The sequence below is a fragment of the Somniosus microcephalus genome, chromosome 16, assembly GCF_052327205.1.
Source record: "Somniosus microcephalus isolate GS21.2 chromosome 16, FLI_Smic_1.0, whole genome shotgun sequence".
NCBI lineage: Eukaryota > Metazoa > Chordata > Chondrichthyes > Squaliformes > Somniosidae > Somniosus > Somniosus microcephalus.
In genome coordinates, this window is record NC_141002.1 from 29,120,951 (window position 1) to 29,144,180 (window position 23,230).

The 23,230-nt window shown below is 49.4% G+C and overlaps 1 protein-coding gene across 1 annotated transcript in view; it reads left to right on the forward strand.

The window, feature by feature from the left end:
• The window catches only part of LOC147106044 (metabotropic glutamate receptor 8), a 477,360-nt gene that overhangs the window by 57,323 nt on the left and 396,807 nt on the right, over window positions 1–23,230 (forward strand). The window lies entirely within an intron of this gene.

The following is a 23,230-nucleotide window of genomic DNA, read 5'->3' on the forward strand; positions in this document are numbered from 1 at the left end:
GTGATCCTCATCTCCAAAAAGAGCCATTCTACTTCAAAGGGCCTCCTGCAGCAGGAATGCCAACGAAGTGTCACTGAATGGTACAGTTCTCAGATTGTTTTCCTTCAGCTATTTTTTTACCTTGGTTGCAGGATAGCCCTTGAAGAACAGTGATACATTGAGAGGTCATTATTAGCGCTGATACGTTTGCTACATCTAGCACACAGAGGGAGTATTCACCCACATCTCTCATTTTATTTTTATTTCTTTGCCCTTTTATACCATCCTGGGGTAGAGTTCCACTGTTGTCAGTAGCCATCTGATACCTCCTCAAATGGCCATTCTTTGTGAACTTAGACAATGTCAGTGTGAAGCGAGGCTCACGTTGGCTGTACGTGCATGGTGTCTGAGTCATGGTCATATGATTCATTAGGTGATTCGTCAAGTGACTCCTTTGTTTTCCAATCTCTTTCCTCGGTGTGTGATCTGGTAAAGCAGCAGACTGGTGGAGCTCCTGCTGTTCCTGAAACTACTGTAAGTTCACTTATGCTATACGCTTAATAAAATGTTGATACTCTTTCTAACAACTCACGGCTACACCTACTCTTTAAAGAGGTATCGACACAACTATTTACCCTAAACAGTATCAAGGTTGAGTCTGATTACTGTCCTCAACCAACATCTAATAGAGACAATTTTCACCAGGAGTCACTGCATGGTAATCAGGAGTGGAAACCCTGGCAGATATTTCCCCTCTTTGGCTCAGGTCATGTAGAGGAGAATAAAACTCACTGTATTCTGTCCCAACAATATAACCTCAGAACTACACCAATGCGATTTTTACCTTTTCCTACACCAGCCATTCTCTGAGTGAAAATATGAGTTTATTGTTGAATTAGGATTAGTTTTGAGCTATAGGTCCATGCCCATAAGGAATTAGATTGAAACTGCACAAACTCATTTCACATAGGACTCTTGACTCTTGATTTTCATCCCAGCAGTCTAGTTTGGAACTGAATCCAGATCCCAGAGGTGAAAGACTAGTGCTTAATACACTGTCCTCTGATTTTTTTGGTTTGCTACAATGCCATGCTTGTTGAAGTTTCTAGGTATTTTAGACTTGTTCCTTCTGCCTGGGGATTTCTTGGACTAATGTACTACTTGGCTGGTTCTTATGAAGCTGGATCAGGCTCCTAATTACTTTAAGATATCCCTGTTTCTTGTGTCATCTAGGTACCAATGTGTTGTAAAAATGCAAGGAAGGAATGTCAAAGGCAAATTAGTAAAATATAAGCATTCAATATGTGGCATTCGAAGTCAGCACTATGCAACCTTGGATTAATACTTGTGGCAAAGTGCACAGATACTCATCCTTAGTCATGTAACCACAGATTATTTATTGAACGATCTATAATTTATTTCATTGATCTGTTGTTTAATTAAAGTGATCACATAAATTAAACTGGTAGTGTGATGAGAACAGATTGTTGTAGTGACCAATCACAAGCTCTGAGTCACAGAACCAAGAATTGTCACCATGGGAATAATCTCCATGACCCTTTTAAAGATTAAATGATAAAATGTTTCGATTATCATTATCATAAAAATGGACATGACTTTTTCTAATTATCATCATTATACAATAATGAACAGGACACGATTTCTTCAAAATCATAATTTATTTATGATCCAAAACTCAATTAGGATATCAAAAAAATCTTGTTCATGATGACTAAAGTAACTATTGTACATTTACAGCAGGGACCTATTTTGCAATTCTCATTTCTCTTGAAAATAAAGGACGGGTTTTAGTAGATCATTGACCTGAGCTAGCTCAGTAAGGAGCTTTCTGCCAACATAAATTTAATTGAGGGCAGATAGTTAAATGAGAATAGTTAAATGTCCCACATTATTCTTTTATACGGTAGCCTGGAGTTCAAATCCCACCATAGCAAGCTGCGAAATACGATTGAATTGAATTGAATTTGTGGGTTGACACTAGGGAAAATGGCCATGAAAACAGCTAGGTTGTAAAGAAATACCAACTGGTTCACTAATGTGCAACCTAGTCTGGCCTATATGTGACTCCAGTCCCACACCATGTGGTTGACTCTCAGGGCAAATTGAGATGGTCAAGTAATGCTACTTTGCCAATGTTGCCACATTCCAAGAATAAATTAAATTAAAAAAAAATAAGTCCAGTATCAAAAGATCCAGACATTTATATAGCATTATCACAGCTCTTCAGCATTTGAATGCATTTTACCTACAATTAATTATTTTGCAAACCAGCGACTATTGTGTGTCCCTACAGGGAGTAAGCATTCCATTGTACTTGTACTAGTACTGGTTACATATGGCAAATAAAATTGAATTGAATTGAATTGGTATGTAGGCAAATGTGGCAGCCATTTTGTGCACCACAAGATCCCACAAATGGCAATGAGATGAATGGTGATGTTGGTAGAGGGAAGAATATTGGGAAGGGCACCAGGGCAACTTGCTGCTCTTCAAATAGTGCTGTGGAATCTTCAGTATCTACCTGAGCTGGCAGGGCCTCTGTTTAGCAATTCAGCAGATTACGCCAATGCAATCCTGCTTTTCAAATATTTGCATTTGAACACTTGATGTGTTTGTTAAAATAGCAGACAAAGGAATTTCAGACAGAGATTTAACAGAAGCGGCTGTGGCTCAGTAATAGCTCTCTCGCCTCTGAGTCAGAAGGTTGCGGGTTTAAGTCCCCCTTCAGAGACTTGAGCAGATAATCCAGGCTGATACTCCAGTGCAGTACCATGGGAGTGCTGCATTTGGGAAGTGCCGTCTTTCAGATGAGATGTTAAACCTCTCAGGTGGACATAACAGATTTCATGGCACTATTTGCAGGAGAGTTCTCCCCGGTGTCCTGGCCAATATTTATCCCTCAACCAAAATCACTAAACAGATTATCTGGTCATTTATTTCATTGCACTTTATGGGAAATAGTGCCGTGGGAACTTTTACGTCCGCCTGAGAGGGTAGACGGGGCCTCAGTTTGACGTCTCCTCTGAAAGACGGCACCTCCAACAATGCAGCACTTCCTCAGTACTGCACTGGAGTGTCAGCCTAGATTTTGTGCTGAAGTCCTGGAGTGGGACTTGATCCCACAGCCTTCTGACTCAGAGGCGAGAGGCATATTTCTGTGTGCAAATTGGTTGCTGCGTTTTCTACATGACAAGTGACTACTCTTCAAAAATACTTCATTGGTTGTAAAGCACTTTAGGACATCCTGAGGTCATGAAAAGCATTATATAAATCTTTCATAGAGTCATATGTCATAGAGCCATAACGGCACAGAAGGAGGCCATTCAACCCATTGAGTCCGTGCCGGCATCTTTCAGGTTGAAAAGAAACAGGTTAATACAAAATAAGGGACAAAGGAATTTTACATGGATACATTAGAGCCAATTCTGCACTCTCGCGCTTCCAGCGAGGAGGTGCTCATGGGAAATTGTGGTTGTGCAGCCTGTGATATTTCCATCTATGAAATCAGTTTTGATTCTACCTTTTATTCGGCTAGAATGTTAATGGGTAATTTCTGTCTTTGCAGGCAATGAGTGGTACTGGGAAGATTGCACTGAAACACTATTCTTTTCTCTTTAGAAATGAAACATGAGTGAGCTAAAAAAAAATACCGGTTATTTATTTATATGAAACTGCATTGCATCCATTCTCAGTAGGAGCTATTAGATGAAAATACTGCCGAGGTTTTAGTAACTTTGGTTATTTTTAACAACAATGATTCAAGTTTCTGTTCCCCTGTGGCAGAACCACTGAATGACTCTGGCTAACTGTATATAATTCTCTTTAACGATGTTCTAACACCAGCCTAAACCTGTACCATTGTGTTAGACATTACTGTGTTTTGTATATAGAGTTTGCATGTACGGGGCGTGGCCCCTTTAAGAGCGCGGGAAAACGCAGGCAAACGCGATGACGTCACGTCGCAAACCACGGGACTGCCCAGGCAGTCCTCGTGGCATCTCCGTTGAGTAAAGACCTGTTTGATTGTTCTCTTGTGTCGATCTCCGTTATTCGTAGGAGTTCGTTAATTCCTACATTGGTGACCCCGTTTTTGTGAACGTTTTCACAAAAGAAGAGCACAGCATGGAAGCAAACGCCGTTTCGCTAAAGCTACTGCAGTTCTGGGAGCTGCAAGCGCCCTCGTGGTTTATTCAGGTCGAGGCCCAGTTCGCCCTGAGGAACATCGATGCGGATCAGACCAAGTATCTTTACGTGGTCTCTGCACTCGACAGCTCTACCGCCTCTTGGATCGTCAGCCTCCTCGAAAACCCCCCAACGGAGCGCAAGTATGAAACCCTCAAAGCGCGGTTACTGCAGGTTTTCGGGCTCATAAAATCGGAGCGCGCCCGTCAATTACTCACTATGCCCGGGCTTGGGGACTCCAAGCCTTCAGAGTTGATGAGCCAAATGCTCACACTCCTGGGCTCAGAACAGGAATGTTTCCTATTCCGCAAGATTTTCCTCAGCCAACTGCCTGAACAGGTACAAGCTGCCCTGGCCAGATCTGAAACTGAAGACTGCGCAACACTCGCTGCGGAGGCTGACAAAATTTCGCTGTAACTCGGCAGTACTGTGCCACCACGAGGCGCCCATCCCCCGCAGACGCTGCCCCAGCTCGTCAGCCTGCTGGGCTGTGTTTCTACCACGCGCAGTTCGGCGCGAAGGCGAGGCATTGCCGCCCTCCCTGCAGCTTTCACCAAAAAAAACAACAACTGACACTGCCACCACCAAGGAACGGGTCTAATGGGCACCCCGCGGCCGCGATGGCGATTGGCAATGCGGGAAAATTGCTGTTCATCACTGACACTCTCTCCGGTCATCGTTTTCTGTGCGACACCGGAGCACAGTGCAGCATTTTACCCGTGTCCGCCCTCGATGTGCAGACGGGGAATCACGGCCCCGCCCTTGAAGCGGCCAATGGCGAAACAATTCGGACCTTCGGCAGACGGCGAGTGGAGTTGTGCCTCGGGGGGCAACCTTTTCACTGGCACTTTGTTACGGCCAAAGTTTCCCAGCCCCTCCTCGGCGCAGATTTCCTGTGCGCCAACAGTCTCCTGGTCGACGTTGGGAACCGACGGCTGATCAACGCAGCAACTTTTAATTCTCTTCCGTGTTACCGCAGCAACACTACGTCATGCACTGTCTCCTGTGTGTTCCCGACTCCTGATGAGTTCGCTCGCCTGCTCAGCGAATTCCCCGACCTGACAAGACCCACGTTCTCCTCCACAGCCACGAAACATGGTGTGGAACACCACATCATCACCAACGGCCCCCCGGTCTACGTGCGGGCCCGGCGCCTGGAACCTGGCAAGCTGGCGGTCGCAAAGGCGGAGTTCGCAACCATGGAACGGTTAGGGATTATTCACCGGTCGAATAGTCCCTGGTCTTCACCCCTCCATATCGTCCCGAAGCCTGGCGGCGGATGGCGGCCATGCGGCGACTATCGACGACTAAACGACGCCACCACTCCTGATCGGTACCCGATCCCCCATATCCAGGATTTCTCTGCCCATTTGGCAGGGAACACCGTGTTCTCAAAAGTGGACCTCGTCCGGGGCTACCACGAAGTCCCAGTTCATCCACAAGACGTCCAGAAGACCGCAATCATCACTCCATTCGGCCTCCTCGAGTTTTTACAGATGCCCTTTGGGTTAAAGAACGCCGCCCAGGCTTTCCAACACCTGATGGACTCCGTGCTGCGGGACCTCAAGTTCCTCTTCATCTACCTGGACGATATTCAAATTGCCAGTCCTACTAAGGAAGAACATATCTGTCACCTATGCACCCTTTTTCAACGCCTCAGCCAACACGGCCTGATTATCAACCCGGCCAAGTGTCAGTTTGGCCTGCACCAAATTGACTTCCTGGGGCATCGCATCACCTCAGAGGGAGCGGTTCCTTTACCTTCGAAGGTAGAGGCAGTGATATCCTTTCCACGCCCGCAGAACATAAAGGCCCTGCAGGAATTCCTAGGCATGGTAAACTTCTCCCACCTTTTCGTGCCTAAGGTGGCACTATTCATGCAGCCCCTGTACGAGGCCCTCAAGGGCAAGACTGGCAAGAACCCGGTCAACTGGACGGATGACATGGCCCGAGCGTTCGCCGACACCAAAAGCGCCTTAGCCAACGCGACTATGCTGGCGCACCCGCTGCCAGGAGCCACCATCGCCCTCACCACCGACGCGTCGGACTATGCAGTCGGTGCCGTGCAACAGCAGTGGGTGAACGGGACGTGGCAGCCGTTGGCATTCTTCAGCCGTCAACTACGGCAGAACGAGAGAGCATACAGCACGTTTGACCGGGAGTTGCTCGCCCTTTTTCTGGCCATCCGCCATTTTTGGTTCCTTCTGGAAGGACGTCCTTTCACCGCCTTTGTGGACCATAAGCTGCTGACCTTTGCAATGTCCAAGACTGCCGAACCGTGGTCAGCCCGACAGCAGCGTCAACTGACCTACATATCCGAATTCACCACGGATATACGGCACGTGGCCGGTAAGGACAACCTGGTGGCAGACTGCCTCTCCTGCGCGATCGTCAATACGGTTCATTTGGGCATTGACTACGCCCTCATGGCAGCGGACCAAGCCTCAGACCCGGAAGTCCAAGCTTACAGAACGGCCATCACTGGCCTCCAGTTGGCCGACGTCAAGTTCCATTCGGCAGGTACCACGCTGTTGAGTGACGTCTCCATACAGGATCCTTGCCCTGTCGTGCCGGTCGTCTGGCGCCGCAAAGTGTTCGACGCCATACATGGGTTGTCACACCCTGGAATGAAGGCCTCTCAGAAACTGATGTCAGCGAAATTTGTATGGCATGGCATGCATAAAGATGTCCGCGACTGGGCCAATACCTGCGTGGTCTGCCAAAAGGCCAAGGTACAGCGCCACATCAAAGCTCCGTTGGCCGCCTTCACATTTCCGGAGCGCCGTTTTGACCATGTCAACGTGGACCTGGTAGGACCACTCCCACCCTCCCATGGTTTTTCACACATCCTGACCATGGTTGACCACACCACCAGATGGCCAGAGGCGGTCCCCCTGTCATCTACTACTTCGGCGGACGTGGCCAGGGCGTTCATTTCCTCCTGGATCGCCCGTTTCGGAGTGCCCACAGATATTTCGTCAGACAGGGGACCGCAGTTTTCCTCCGAACTCTGGAATGCAGTGGCCCAAGGACTCGGTGTCAAATTACACTGCACCACAGCCTACCACCCACAGGCGAATGGCCTCTGCGAACGTTTCCACCGGTCAATGAAAGCCGCCCTGAGGGCCAGCCTCCAGGACGCTGGATGGGCAGACAAGCTACCGTGGGTCCTGTTGGGCCTTTGCACGGCCCCCAAAGAAGACCTTCACTCTTCATCAGCGGAGCTTGTGTATGGTCAGCTGCTGCGAGTCCCAGGGGACTTCCTACCAACATCGACGGAGCCATGGTCCACGTCTGCCCAGCTTGCTAGTCACCAAGAGGCGGCCAGATGTTTCGCACCGGTGCCCACTTCGCACCACGGGCCGCAGAGGTCACACGTTCCCACGGAGCTTCACAAGGCTGAATACGTTTTTATTCGCCATGACGCACATAGGGATCCGCTCAAGGCCCCATATACCGGTCCCTTCCGTGTGTTGGAAGCAGGGGACAAAACCCTCACGGTCGATGTCGGTGGTAAACCGGACCACATTTCGATCGACCGCTTAAAGCCAGCACATTTAGACCTCAACCGCCCCGTCGAGACAGCACAACCGCCGAGACGGGGTCGGCCACCCGTCGTCGTTACGGCAGACCAAGTGCGACCACCCGTCAGACCGCCAGCCGCCCAGCAGCCTCCGCCTTGAGAGTACAGGAGTCGTTCTGACAGGCTTGTCAGACCCCCTCACCGTTTGACTTTGTCCGTTAAAGCGAATTCTGGGGGGGCGCATGTAGCAGAACCACTGAATGACTCTGGCTAACTGTATATAATTCTCTTTAATGATGTTCTAACACCAGCCTAAACCTGTACCATTGTGTTAGACATTACTGTGTTTTGTATATAGAGTTTGCATGTACGGGGCGTGGCCCCTTTAAGAACGCGGGCAAATGCGATGACGTCACGTCGCAAACCACAGGACTGCCCAGGCAGTCCTCGTGGCATCTCCATTGAGTAAAGATCTGTTTGATTGTTCTCTTGTGTCGATCTCCGTTATCCGTAGGAATTCGTTGATTCCAACACCCCTAAACATGGGAAAGCAATTGTTATATAGCTGATGCAATTAAAAGTAAAGGAGCAATATTGGCCACCTGGCATTAACAATTCTTCCCAAAGAACATGATTGATGGAGAAATTCTGCTGAGTATTGTTACAGACTGACAAAAGCAAACACTGTTTATGTTCAGCATTGAAAAATGTTCACAGGGAAGATTTAGCAAAATTGGGAGTGCGTTTATCAAACCCACAGTGTGCTCTCGCTGCATCAAGACTATAGAGAATATATTCTCACTTGTCTTGTAGCAAAAGGGAAATTCTAGTGAGTGAAATCAAGAGCAGATAGTAACCTTCAAAAGAGAGTTGGATATATACTTGAAAAGGAAATATTTGCAGGGCTATGGGGCAAGAGTCGGGGTGGGGGGGTGGTTGCAGTGGGACTACTTGGACAGCTCTTTCAAAGAGTTGGCACAGCACAATGGGCTGATTGGCTTCCTTCTGTACTGTGGCCCAGTGGTAGCTCTCTTGTCTCAGTCAGAAAGTTGTGGGTTCAAGCCCTACTCCAGGACTTCAGCACACAAATTTAGGCTGACACATCAGTGCAGTACTGAGGGAGTGCTGCACTGTTGGAGGTGCCATCTTTCAGATGAGATGTCAAACTGAGGCCCCATAAAAGATCCCAGGGCACTATTTTGAAGGAGAGCAGGGGAGTTCTCCCCGGTGCCCTGGCCAATATTTATCCCTCAACCAACATTGCCTACATTTTCTACATTACAACAGTGACTACACTTCAAACGTATTTCATTGTCTCTAAAGCGCTTTGGGGCATCCTGAGGTTGCGAAAGGCGCTATATAAAGGCAAGTCTTTCTTTTTCTTTGTTTGATTTTATGATTCTATTTTTCAGTGCTTGCCTACTGCCATGTGTCAGCGACACATTGGCATGTTGCCCACAATTTTCTGCCCATTGATTTCAATGGGTGGCAAACCCCGAGCACATCCCCCAATTTTCTGATGCACGCTGGCGATGGGGGAAGTACTTCTCCACAGGCGGGAACTTGGAAAATCTCCCTTGTAAGTGTTTTTTCCAATTGTTAAATTGAACTTCTTTAGGTGCCTTGCCCTGAAACCATTCAGAAAGTTGCAACTCTTTGGCAGTGTCATCAGAACAGAGGCTTCAAAATAATTTCTCTTGAATTTTTTCATAGAATCATAGAATCTTACAGCACAGAAGGAGGCCATTTGGCCAGTCGGCCTGTTCCTTTGAAAGAGCTGTCCAATTTAGTCCCACACCCCAGCTTTTTCCCCATAACCCTGTAAATTAGTTCTCTTCAAGTACATGTCCAATTGTCTTTTGAAAGTTCTTATGGAATCTGAATCCACCACCCTTTCAGATAGTTCGTTCCAAATCTTAACAACCGTCTGTGTGAAGAAATTTCTCCTCAATTCCCCTCTAGTTCCTTTGCTAATTATGTTAAATCCATGACCTCTGGTTACTGATCCACTTGCCAGAGGAAAATGTTTCTCCCTACTTGCTCTATCAAAACCCCTCATAATTTTGAATACCTCGATTAGGTTTCCCCTTAACCCTCTCTGCTCTAAGGAGAACAGTCCCAGCTTCTCCAATCTCTTCACATAACTGAAGTCCCTCATCCCCGGTATCATCCTGGTAAACCTCCTCTATACCCTCTCCAAGGCCTTGACATCCTTCTTAAAGTGTGATGCCCAGAATTGTGCACAATACTCCAGCTGAGATCTAACCAGTGATTTGTAAAGGTTTAGCATGACTTCCTTGTTTTTGTAATCAATGCCCCTATTTACAAAGCCAAGTATCCCATACACTTTCTTAACTGCCTTATCAACTTGCCCTGCCACCTTCAAGGATTTGTGAATATGCGCCCCCAGGTTCCTCTGCTCTTGCACTCCCCCCTCAAAATATTTAGATTATTCTGCCTCTCCATGTTGTTCCTCCCAGAGTGCATCACTTCACACTTATCCGCATTAAATTGCATCTGCCTTGGTCTGCCCATTTCACCAGTCTGTCTATGTCCTCCTGAAGTCTGCTACTTTCATTCTCACTATTTACTACATTGCCAAGTTTTCTATCATAGCTTAATTTGTAAAAAGACAACTGTGAAATTTTTAGTTCAAATAACCGATAGATACATCATTGTTCAAAATCATCAAAATTGTGTGAAGGTTTTATCAAAACTGTGAGTTTAGGTTGTTTTGTTGAGATTGTTCAACCTCTCTGGATGATGGTAATCGAGGGAGTTTTGTCCCACAGCCTCGGTTTAATATCTCATCTGAAAGCCTTCATTTGCCATGCTTAACTGGGTTATGCTTTAGTGGCCCCCTCCAGCTCTGATGGCTACATCCCATAACTGTGAAGGATGGTTACTAATACCTGACCAGCTGAACCGAGCGATATATTATGTGAGGCAGTATTGTCATGAGGCTGGGGGAAACCAAACTTCCTAGTTCCATTGATTTATTTTTAAGTAGCCCTAGCTATTAGGTGTGTGGTTGGGGATATTGAAGGGCTCGCATGGGAACTGTGACTGATGTGTCACCACATCTATTGTAACAAATTGGTGCAAACCTGAGATGGTTCTGTGAAAGATTGTTCCAAAAGTATGACGTTCTGCTGTGTCTTGATGATACGTTCATCAGATTGGACAACAAATCCTTTTCTTTCGTGGGTGTGGCTCCAGTTTCCCAGATGTCCTCCTCTGAAATGATCGCCGTGTCTTACAGTCACTCCAAGGGCATGCGACGGGATCAACTAACTTTTATCAACTGATCTTGGGCTGTTCATGAACGAACTGAAGGTGCTTTGACAGAACCTCCCAAACCCGCAACCTTTACCACCTCGCAGGACAAGGTAAGCAGGCGCATGGGAAGACCATCACCTCCAAGTCACACACCATCCTGACTTGGAAATATATTGCCAGAGGCTGCAGCGAGATATAGACAGGTTGACTGAGTGGGCAAGAACATGGCAAATGGAATCCAATGTAGGGAAGTGTGAATTTATCCACTTTGGTAGGAAAAACAAAAAAGCAGAATATTTTTTGAATGGTGAGTGACTGGGAAATGTTTGCATTCAGAGGGACCTGGGTGTCCTTGTACGTGAATAACAGAAAGTTAACATGCAGGTACAGCAAGCAATTCGGAAAGCAAATGGTATGTTAGCTTTTGTTACAAAGAGATTAGAGTATAAGAGTAAAGAAGCCTTACTACAATTATACAGGTGAGGCCACACCTGGAGTACTGTGTACAGTTCTGGTCTCCTTACCTAAGGAAAGACATACTTGCCTTAGAGGGAGTGCAACGAAGGTTCACTAGACTGGTTCCTGGGATGAAGGAATTGCCCTATGAGAAGAGATTGAGTAGACTAGGTCTATATTTCCTAGAGTTTAGGAGAATGAGAGGTGATCTCATTGAAACATATAAGGGGAAAAATTCAGTATCGCCTCGTTTGGGGCACGATTATCGGCCGTGTGCAAAGTTTAGCGCCTGGCGCTAATTATCGCCTCCAACTGCAAACTTGGCTTTTATCGCCCCCGAAGTTGATTAGAGCGCTAAATCAGGCGCTACACACCTCTCTTAAGGCACAAAGGCCAAGAAGCGAGGTGCTACCTCAGAGCGCTGGCGAAGCTCATGTGATGTCAGTCAGCAATGGAACACAAACACAATGGCGGGGCCAGTTCTTAAAGGGGAGGGTTGATCTTGCTCCCCATCCACATCCTGCTCATTGCAGCCTTGAATCTCGACCTGGAGAGACCTGTACATCAAATCTGCTGGAAAGAACAGTGGAGAGGCCCAGGGAAAGAGCTCAGAGTGCAGCCCCCACAGTCTCTTCTAAATCGATACAAGGAAGGGCAAATCAAAATGAACCTGCAAAGTGCTGCTCAGTACCCAAAACTCCTTCACACAGCATTGAATCTCTCCAGAAGTCTCTCTCTCTCTCAGAATGCGTGGTGCAAAAATGTCACCAACAAACAAAGGCAGGAAGCGTTCGCCTTTAAATAGCGCTCCCCCAGTCCCTTCCTGACTGCAAAACGCTCCCCTCAACCTGTCGTTGCTAGTGGCAGGCAGTAAGGCAAGGGGCGCCACTCAATATCCGGTCCAGGGCGCTACCGGGGCGTTGCACACTCGACTGACGTCACGATCTGCCGGTGCAGGAGATCATGGCCGTAGTGTTTACGCCGCCGCAAAATGTCTAGTTAATTTCGTGAGCGGCGCAAACATCACCGCGCCCAGGTGCTAGTTGCTTTGTGCCCCATTAGCGCCATCTTAAGGTGCTAACGGGAGGTGCAAACCAACTGAATTTTTCCCTCATAAAATTCTTAAGGGGCTTGTCAGGGTTAATGCTGAGAAAATGTTTCCCCTGGCTGGGGAATCTAGAACACGGGGTCACTGTCTCAGAATAAGGGGTCGGCCATTTAGCACTGAGATGAGGAGAAATTTCCTCACCTAAAGGGTTGTAAATCTTTGGAATTCTCTACCCCAGAGAGCTGTGGATGCTCAGTCGTTGAGTATATTCAAGACAGAGGTTGATAAATTTCGGGGGAACTAAGAAAATTAAGGGATATGGGGATAGTGAAGGAAGGTGGAGTTGAGGTAGATCAGCTATGACCTTGTTGAAAGGCTCGAGGGGCCGAATGGCCTACTCCTGCTCATATTTCTTATGTTCTTATTCCTTTATTGTCACTGGGTCAAAATCCTGAAACTCTCTACCTAACAGCACTGTGAGATTACCTTCCCCACACGGATTGCAGTGGTTCAAGAAGAAGGCTCATCACCACCTTTTCAAGGGCAACTAGGGATGGACAATAAATACTGGCCTTGCCAGCGACGCCCACATCCCAAGAATGATTTTAAAAAGTATTCTAGAAGTCAGAGAACCATACCTAACAGCTGTTTATGATGAATGTCCATCAAGCATTAGATTTTCAAGAATTTACTTAAAATTATTGACAAGTACATTATAGAAGTTATTTACATACTTTTTAAGTTGGCATAATTAATCAAATACATGCACCACCTGTATTAGCATAATTCTACTGCTAGATATCTCATGAGTCAAGATGTTGAGTGAGGTGCCAGGACAGACGAGCTAAGGTATTAAATATCACTTGCATCCACTGGGATGATATCTTCTCTTCTTCATTGTAAGTTGTTGTGGCGATCCTGGCCAAACCGGAGAGCTCTTTGCTAGCCTCTGTAGGCATACACAGACCCTTTGTGGCGGAGACCACATAGGGACAATAACACAATGTATAGCCAATGCTGTTATATGTACCTAAAAACAATTCACTATGTATAGCAATGTTGTGATATGTACATGCTGGGTTGGGTTATCGGTGCAGGGTCCCTTTAAGAGCGTCGGTAGCATGATGACGTCATGACGTCGGCGGCGTGATGATGTCATAGCCCCTGCATGGGGCTGAGCCTTCAGACCTCGTGGACAGTGATTAAAGTAAGACACGTTTTGCCTTAGCTTAAACAAAAGTCTCTGCCTGTTGATTTCTAGCGACTCCAACATTGGTGACCCCGCTGCTCTTTTGGACAATTCCAAAGACCTCATCTGAAATGGTGACGAACGCCGTTTCCATCAAATTACCCGAGTTTTGGGAACAACAGGCTGCCGCTTGGTTCGCCCAGGCCGAGGCTCAATTTGCAATCTGGGACATCACCGCGAACGACATGAGGTACTACTACGTCGTCTCTGCTCTCGGCAGCTCCACCGTGGCCAGAGTTGTGAACCTGCTCGAAAACCCCCCGGGCTCAACAAATACGGTACGCTGAAAACGCATCTCATACAAACTTTCGGACTCACCGAAGCCGAGCGCGCACGCCGGCTTCTCTCTCTACCCGGGCTTGGCGACTCCAAGCCCTCGGAGCTGATGGACCACATGCTGGCCCTCCTGGGCACACACAGGCCGTGCTTCCTCTTCAAGGAACTGTTCCTCCAACAGCTGCCAGGTCAGGTACGGTCAGCTTTAGCCAACTCTTCCACTACCGATTTCCGCGACCTGGCCAAGGAGGCCGACAAATTTTTCTCCACCGGGCAACAGTACTGCACGGCCGCGCGGAGCCCTGCCCCCACTGATACAGCCCAACGGCGGCAACCCTCAGCCCAACGGCGGCAACCCTCAAGCCTCTGCTTCTACCACGTGCAGTTTGGCCCCAAAACCAGGAAGTGCCGGCCCCTGTGCAGTTTTCCCGCGTCGAAAAAAACTAAAGACCACTCGTCAGCTGCTATGGCTGTCGGCCGTTCAGGCAGTTTGTTGTTTATTACAGACACCGACTCCGGACGTCGTTTCCTTTGCGACACGGGTGCCCAGCTGAGCGTCCTGCCCGCGTCAACCATAGACATTCAAGGGGGGAACAATGGCCCCGTCCTCGAAGCTGCCAACGGCAGTTCCATCCGCACCTTCGGGAAACGGAACGTGGCACTTTGTTTTGGCGGGCAGCGGTTCACCTGGGACTTTGTCACAGCAAAAGTGTCCACCCCCTTCTCGGCGCTGACTTCCTCTGCACCAATGGCCTATTGGTGGACGTCAAGAACCGGCGTTTCATCAACGCGGAAACCTTCAGCTCGCTCCCATGTTCCCTCAGCGGGTCCAGCACGACGCAGTTGTTCAGCGCACTCTCAGCCTCCGACGAGTTTTCCCGCCTCCTTGCCCAGTTCCCGGACCTCACGAAGCACACGTTCTTGTCCGCCGCCACCAAACACGGGGTAGAACACCACATCTCGACCACCGGTCCGCCCGTCTACACCCGCGCTCAGCGCCTCAACCCCGGGAAGCTCGCCATCGCCAAAGCCGAGTTTGACACCATGGAGCGCCTCGGCATCATCCGCCGGTCGAACAGTCCGTGGGCTTCGCCCCTCCACATCGCCCCGAAACCAGGCGGCGGGTGGCGCCCATGCGGAGATTACTGGTGCCTCAACGATGCGACGACCCCCGACCGCTATCCGATTCCACACATCCAGGACTTTTCTGCCCGCCTGGCCGGGAAAGTGGTATTCTCGAAAGTGGACCTCGTCCAGGGTTACCACCAGGTCCCTGTCCGGCCGCAGGACGTCCCGAAAACCATGGTGATCACCCCGTTCGGGCTATTTGAATTTCTCCGCATGCCATTCGGCCTCAAAAACGCCGCACAGGCTTTTCAACGCCTAATGGACACGGTGTTACGGGACCTGTAGTGTATGTACCTTTAAGAGCCCCTGTGTACTGTAATACCGGTAGTGACCACCCGGGTATATAAGCCTGTATAGCATCTTGTATCTTTTAGTTCACCTCCAGACTTTGTTCAGTAAACACCTGTTAAACCAACTCCTGCATTCCGTGTCTCCATTAACACACGGATACAACAGTGGCGACAAATTGGAAACGGACTTACCTGCAATTCGGCAGCACCTCAAGGAGATTGATTCCTCAGACGAAGGTCGAAGAAAAAAACAATAAAACCTGTGGTTTCACCAGCTAGCCGGGCTGGTGGCAGGTACTGCACTAATCCTTCCTGGGCGGCGGGCTGGGGCTCGATCGGGTGGCTCTGCAGCGGGGCCGAGCAGCGAGTCAGAAGGCGGAGGCAAACAGAGACGGAGGGTGGAGCACTCGGGAGACGGCCGGCGCTGCAAAGCAGGTCAGCGTTCGGACCAAGCAGAGGCAGGGAAAAGTCCCAGAGAGTCCGGCGGGAACGAGTCTCCAACTATTAAAAATATCTGTGTAAATAAAAACCGCGGAGAACAGCGTTGTCAGCAGCGGCAGCGGCGGGAAAGCGCGGGAAGCGCCATTTTTTCTCGGCAGGGAAGAAAGGAAAGCGCGGGAGGCGCCATTTTTGATTTTCAGGATGCCTAAGACTGGCAATATTACTGCTTTCGATAGTAATATAGAGGATTGGACCACATATGTGGAAAGAGTGGAGGTATATTGCACAGCGAATGAAGTAGAGGATGATAAAAAGGCATCGGTACTTCTAAATCTGATGGGCGCAAGGACATACGGGCTGTTACGAAACTTAATCACTCCAGCCAAACCGATGGACAAGAATTTTAAGGAGATTGTTGATACCCTGCAGGAGCACTTAAACCCAACACCGCTGCTGAAAGCGGAACGATTCAAATTCTTCAGGAGCAATCAGCGCAAGAATGAAAGTAACGCTGATTACCTCACCGAATTAAGAAAGCTGTCAAAGCACTGCCAATTCGGGGCAAATTCGTCTGCGGTCTCCTAAGTGAAGGAACACAGAAAAGGCTACTTTCTGAGAAAGATTTGACACTGGATGAGGCTTTCAGTGTGGCTGTATCATCCGAAGCAGCAGCAAGAGGAGCTGCAGAGATACAGCAAAAGCCACAGGACTTCGGCACCCATGAAATGACATGGGGTTTCGAGAGATGTTATCGCTGTGGCAGATCCACCCATGACCAGAGGGACTGCTGGTTCAAGGACAAAGCATGCAGGCAATGCGGAAAGATGGGACACATTGCACGTGCATGCCAAGCTGGAAACAAAAAATCCACTGACAGAAAAAAAATCAATAAGGAAAAGTACAGAAAGGTACAAATGATGACGGACAGTAGCTCCGAAGACCAGAAGAGCGATAGCGACTCCGGAAACAAGAGACTAAGCTGTCTCAAATTACATAATGTAATTGCCAAAGAAGATTACCAGACCATTTGGGTTACCCTCACGATAGCGGGGTCCCCAGTTAAAATGGAGCTAGATACAGGATCAGCTCTGACTGTCATAAGTCAATGGGATTACGAGTGGCTATTTCCGCATATACCTTTGAAAGACACATCCATTATCTTGAAGACATACGGGGCAGAAAGTATACCCCAGAGGGAAAATAAGGGTGCCTGTTGTAAACAACGGCAAGGAAATACAGAAGTAGTATTTATACGTTCTGCAAGATGGTGGTCCACCGCTGTTGGGACATGAATGGATCAGGAAGATACGTTTAGACTGGCACTCCATTCAGGCACTGACGGTGACCAGTAAGAAAAAAAATGACGATGACATCATACCTGAACGATTAAAAGACATCTTGGCCAACGCCAAAGAAGTGTTTCAACAGGAACTAGGAACATTGAAAGGCGTCACCGCCTCAATAAAAGTGGAAGATGCGGCAATTCCCAAGTTTTTTAAGGCAAGGCCGGTGCCATACGCAATTCGTCCAGCAGTCAAGGCAGAGCTGGAGAATTTGGAAAAGGCAGGCATGTTATCCAAGGTAGATTGGAGCGAGTGGGCAACACCCATCGTCCTGGTCATGAAGAAAACGTTGAATAATGATAAATCTGAAGAACAGAGAAAAATTCGCATCTGTGGGGACTTCAAGGTGACTGTAAACCCGATCCTTCACACGGTACAGTATCCTCTTCCGAGGATAGAAGATATTTTCGCCTCACTATCCGGAGGGAAACGTTTCACCAAAATTGACTTGGCACAGGCATATCTACAGATGGAGGTTGAGGAGGCCTCTAAAAAGTATCTCACGATAAACACACACAAAGGCCTGTACCAGTACAATCGACTGGTTTTCGGAGTAGCATCAGCTCCAGCCATCTGGCAAAGAGCTATGGAGCAAGTCCTGCAAGGGATTCCGGGGACTCAATGCTACCTAGACGGCATCCTTGTAACAGGAGAAAACGACAACGAGCAGCTTGCCAATTTGGAGCAGGTGCTCACTAGGCTGAGAGAACGGGGCCTATGAGCAAATCGCCCCAAGTGCGAATTTTTCCAGAAACAAATATCCTATTGTGGCCATATAATTAACGAAGAAGGGTTGCATAAGTCACCTGAAAAAATTGAAGCGGTCATAAAAGCCCCAGCACCTGAAAATGTCTCACAATTAAGGTCGTTCCTGGGATTGATAAATTACTATCATAAATTTTTACCGAACTTGTCAACTGTTCTGCACCCTCTTAACGCACTGCTACAAACGGGAGTAATTTGGAAATGGAGCGAAGACTGTAAACGTGCCTTCCATAAATGCAAAGGCTTGATCACGTCCAAGGAAGTGTTGGCTCATTACAACCCATCACTGCCAATCAGACTGGCGTGCGATGCATCCCCTTACGGCGTAGAGGCGGTATTATCGCATAGATTCCCTGATGCCTCGGAGCGGCCGATAGCTTTTGCGTCACGCTCATTGAACTCAGCTGAGCGTAACTATGCCCAGATCGACAGGGAAGCACTCAGCCTGGTGTGGGGAGTGAAGAAATTCAACCATTACCTACACGGACAAAAATTTACCTTGTTGACTGACCATCAACCCCCTCGTCTCCATATTCAACCCTAAAAAGGGCGTTCCCATTATGACAGCGCAAAGGCTACAGAGGTGGTCCCTTTTCCTAGGGGCACACCAATATGACATAGAAAACAAAGGATCAAAACAGCATGGGAATGCTGACGGTTTATCGCGCCTACCGTTGCCAACGGTAGAAGAGGCACCTACAGTGGACCCAGTGGAGATGTTCCACTCAACCATAGTGGAATGTCTACCAGTAACAAATTCTACCATTGAAAAGGAAACGAGAAATGACCCGACTCTCTCATGAGTCTACGATTTAACGGTGAAGGGATGGCCAGCACATGGCGAACCACTGTTGCCAGCATTCTCGCAAAGAAGAGAACAGCTGTCAGTGTGCTGAGGAACCTTGATGTGTGGATCCAGAGTGGTGATTCCACCCAAACTCCAGGATAAAGTGCTAAAGGAGCTTCACGAGGGGCATCTGGGTGGAGTGAAAATGAAGAACCTAGCCAGAGCGTTTGTGTGGTGGCCAGGTATCGATGGAGACATCAAAGAAATGACCAAGAGCTGTCTAGGATGCCAGAAGGTCCAAAACGCCCCACCACAAGCCCCTCTACATCCATGGGAGTGGCCCTCATCTCCATGGCAAAGGGTACATATCGACTTTGCTGGTCCATTTATGGACTCAATGTTCTTAATCGCGGTGGATGCACACGCCAAGTGGCCGGAGGTAATAAAGATGTCCTCCACCACCACGGAAAAAACCATCACAGTATTAAGGACCATATTTGCCAGGAATGGGCTGCCTGAACAGATCTGTTCTGATAATGGACCGCAATTTGTGTCCGAAGAATTCAGGAAGTTCTTAAAAAACAATGGGGTTAAGCACTACACGTCCGCCCCATACCATCCCGCCACCAATGGATTGGCTGAAAGGTTTGTCCAGACCTTCAAGAAGGCCATAAAGGCCATGGGTAATGAAGACATAAATCTACAACATAAGGTAGATAACTTCCATGATGTTTTTCAATAGAAGACTAAGATGCCGGCTGGATTTGATCAAGCCAAACATCAGAAGGGACGTAGAGAACCGGCAATTTCAAGGCATGAATGAAAGGCCAACTAGAACCTTCCAGATAGGTCAACAAGTTTTGGCCCGGAACTACCGTACCGAAAAATGGCAGCCTGGAACTATTTGCACACGACTAGGACCACTGATGTATACCGTGAACATTGGAGAAAGCATAATAAGGCGCCATGCTGACCAGATCATAGAGTCATCCGAAAAGGGACAACCTACACCACAACTCTATACGCCTAATGATGAAGCAGAGATACCCATAGTATCTACCTCCGATCCGGTGATACTGGAACCAGATGAACCCGACACTGGCATTCAAGCCGAATCAACCTTGCCAAAAGAACCTACTACACCACCGAAAACTACTACACCACCGAGGCGTTATCCGGACTGAGTCAGGAAGCCTCCAGAGAGACTGACTTATAATTGATTAACTGCAGCAAATGTGTAGATTATTGTTCTTGTAAACATATTAATTAATGATTACTTAAAATGTTATGTACTAATTATCTAAAAGGGGAGGAATTGTAGTGTATGTACCTTTAAGAGCCCCTGTGTACTGTAATACCGGTAGTGACCACTCGGGTATATAAGCCTGTATAGCGTCTTGTATCTTTTAGTTCACCTCCAGACTTTGTTCAGTAAACACCTGTTAAACCAACTCCTGCATTCCGTGTCTCCATTAGCACACGGATACAACAGGACCTGACATTCCTGTTCGTCTACCTGGACGACATCCTCATCGCCAGCGCCTCCAGGACGGAGCATGTGTCCCACCTCCGGACTGTCTTCGAACGACTCAGCCAACACGGCCTAATCGTCAACCTGGCCAAGTGCCAGTTCGGGCTGTCCTCAATCGACTTTCTCGGGCACCGCATCATGAAGGACGGGGCGGTGCCACTGCCATCAAAAGTGGAAGCCGTGATGGACTTCCCGCGACCCCTCACCGTGAAGGCCCTGCAGGAGTTTTTGGGCATGGTGAACTTCTACCATCGTTTCGTCCCCTGAGCAGCCCAGCTTATGCGGCCCCTTTACGAGGCCCTCAAAGGCAAGCCCGACAAACTCGCTGTCGACTGGTCTGATGAGATGGCCAATTCTTTCACGGACACGAAAAGGGCCCTGGCTAATGCGACCACGCTGGCGCATCCGTTACCTGATGCGCCGATCGCTCTCACCACCGACGCCTCGGATTATGCGGTAGGCGCCGTCCACGAACAGTGGCTCAATGACTCCTGGCAGCCGCTCGCCTTCTTCAGCCGGCAGCTCCGCCCCAACGAGCGGAAGTACAGCACCTTTGATCGCGAGTCTCTCGGCCTCTACCTCGCCGTCGGACACTTCTGTTTCCTGCTGGAGGCCCGCCCGTTCACAGCATTCGTGGACCACAAGCCGTTGACCTTCGCCATGGCCAAAGCCTCCGAGCCATGGCCGGCCCATCAGCAACACCAGTTGGCCTTCATCTCGGAGTTTACAACGGACATCCAGCATGTGGCTGGGAAAGACAACCCTGTCGCCGACTGTCTCTCCCAAGCCGTCGCCAGCGCCGTACACCTCGGCATCGACTACACCCGCATGGCGGCCGACCAGGCCTTCGACCCGGACGTCCAGGCCTACAGGACGGCGGTCACGGGCCTTCAACTGGCGGATGTCGCGTTCGACGCTGCCGGCACCACACTCCTGTGCGACGTCTCCGTTGGGTAGCCACGTCCCGTCGTGCCCGAAGGGTGGAGACGGCAGGTTTTCGACGCCATCCATAATCTTTCCCACCCGGGCAGGAAGCTGTCACAGAAGCTGGTGGCGGCTAAGTTCGTCTGGCACGGGCTCAGGAAAGACGTTCGCGACTGGGCCAGCACCTGCGTGGTATGCCAACGCTCAAAAGTCCATCGCCATACTAAGGCCCCGTTGGCGCCTTTCGCGGTGCCCGAGAGGTGGTTCGACCACGTTAACGTGGACCTGGTGGGGCCCCTGCCGCCCTCCCGCGGGTTCACCCACCTCCTCACAATGGTCGACAGAACCACTCGATGGCCGGAAGCCGTCCCGCTGTGTTCAACGACGGCCGCCGATGTGGCTCGGGCGTTCATCAGCACTTGGGTCGCCCGGTTCGGTGCCCCATCTGACATTTCCTCCGATCAGGGGCCCCAGCTCACGTCAGAGCTCTGGAACGCTGTCGCCCGAGGCCTCGGGTTGAGACTCCACCGCACCACAGCATACCACCCTCAGGCTAACGGGGCTGTGCGAACGGTTTCATCGCTCCATGAAGGCCGCGCTCCGGGCCAGCCTCCGGGACGACAGCTGGATCGACAGACTCCCGTGGGTCATGCTGGGACTCAGGACCGCTCCCAAGGAGGACCTCCAGTCCTCGTCCGCTGCGCTCGTCTACGGCCAGCCGCTACGGGTTCCCAGGGATTTCGTCCCCAACGCAACGGAACCTTGGTCCGCAGCCCGTCAGAGGTCCGACCTTCTGGACAACGCCAAGGTTTTCGCGCCAGTGCCCACGTCGCAGCACGGCCTCCCGCAGTCCCACGTTCTGCTCGACCTTGGTGAGGCGGAGTACGTTTTCATCCACCACGACGCCCACCGGGGACCTCTTCAGCCACCCTACGAGGGACCATTCCGCGTCCTGGAAACCGGGGACAAGACCTTCGTAGTGGATGTCGGCGGTAAGCCAGACTACACTTCCGTGGACCGTCTTAAGCCGGCCCACCTGGTTCTGGACCGATCCATTGAGTTGGCACAGCCCCCGAGGCGGGGCCGACCTCCGGTTTCCGCACCTTCAGTCCACCACCGAGCGCCCGAGGTCCCTCTGACGAACCCCCCGGTCCCCGCCCCGGAACTGAGGAGCCGTTCCGGCCGTGTGATCCAGCCCCCTCAACGACTGACATTGCCAGTGCTAGTGAATTCTGGGGGGACGTATGTGGTGGAGACCACATAGGGACAATAACACAATGTATAGCCAATGCTATTATATGTACCTAAACACAATTCACTATGTATAGCAATGTTGTGATATGTACATGCTGGGTTGGGTTATCGGTGCAGGGTCCCTTTAAGAGCGTCGGTAGCGTGATGACGTCATGACGTTGGTTGCGTGATGATGTCATAGCCCCTGCATGGGGCTGAGCCTTCAGACCTCGTGGACAGTGATTAAAGTAAGACACGTTTTGCCTTAGCTTAAACAAAAGTCTCTGCCTGTTGTTTTCTATCGATCCCAGCACCTTAATTCTTAGTTTTTTAATATTTCTTGAAATGCTTTGCCAGGCAAAAAGCTTTTTCAAAGTGAAATAAAGTTGGTGACTGTAACAAGCAGCCTTTCACTGATAAGGCAGGAAGCATGGTTGTGGCTGCAGGGGGTGGTGAGAGTCAACAGAGAGAAACAAACCCCCTTAGATTTTGCAGACATCGTGGCCCAGAAATTGGTGTCAGGGGCTTCCCGCGGGTGCAAGCCCCCGACCTACACTTACCTAGCGCGCCGACAGTTGAAGCCTGGCCCTGCGTGGATTTCCTGTCAGTGGCCCGGTTCAGCTCCCGGCGCGCTGTGCTTGCGTGATCCAGCGGCGTAGTTAGTTCGATGAGCCGGCTGGGATCACGTGAGCACTGGGCAACCAATCGGAGGTTGCAAAAGTTCATTCATGAGTTTGATAGTAAGAACTGTCAAACTCATGAAAACTCTGGGCGC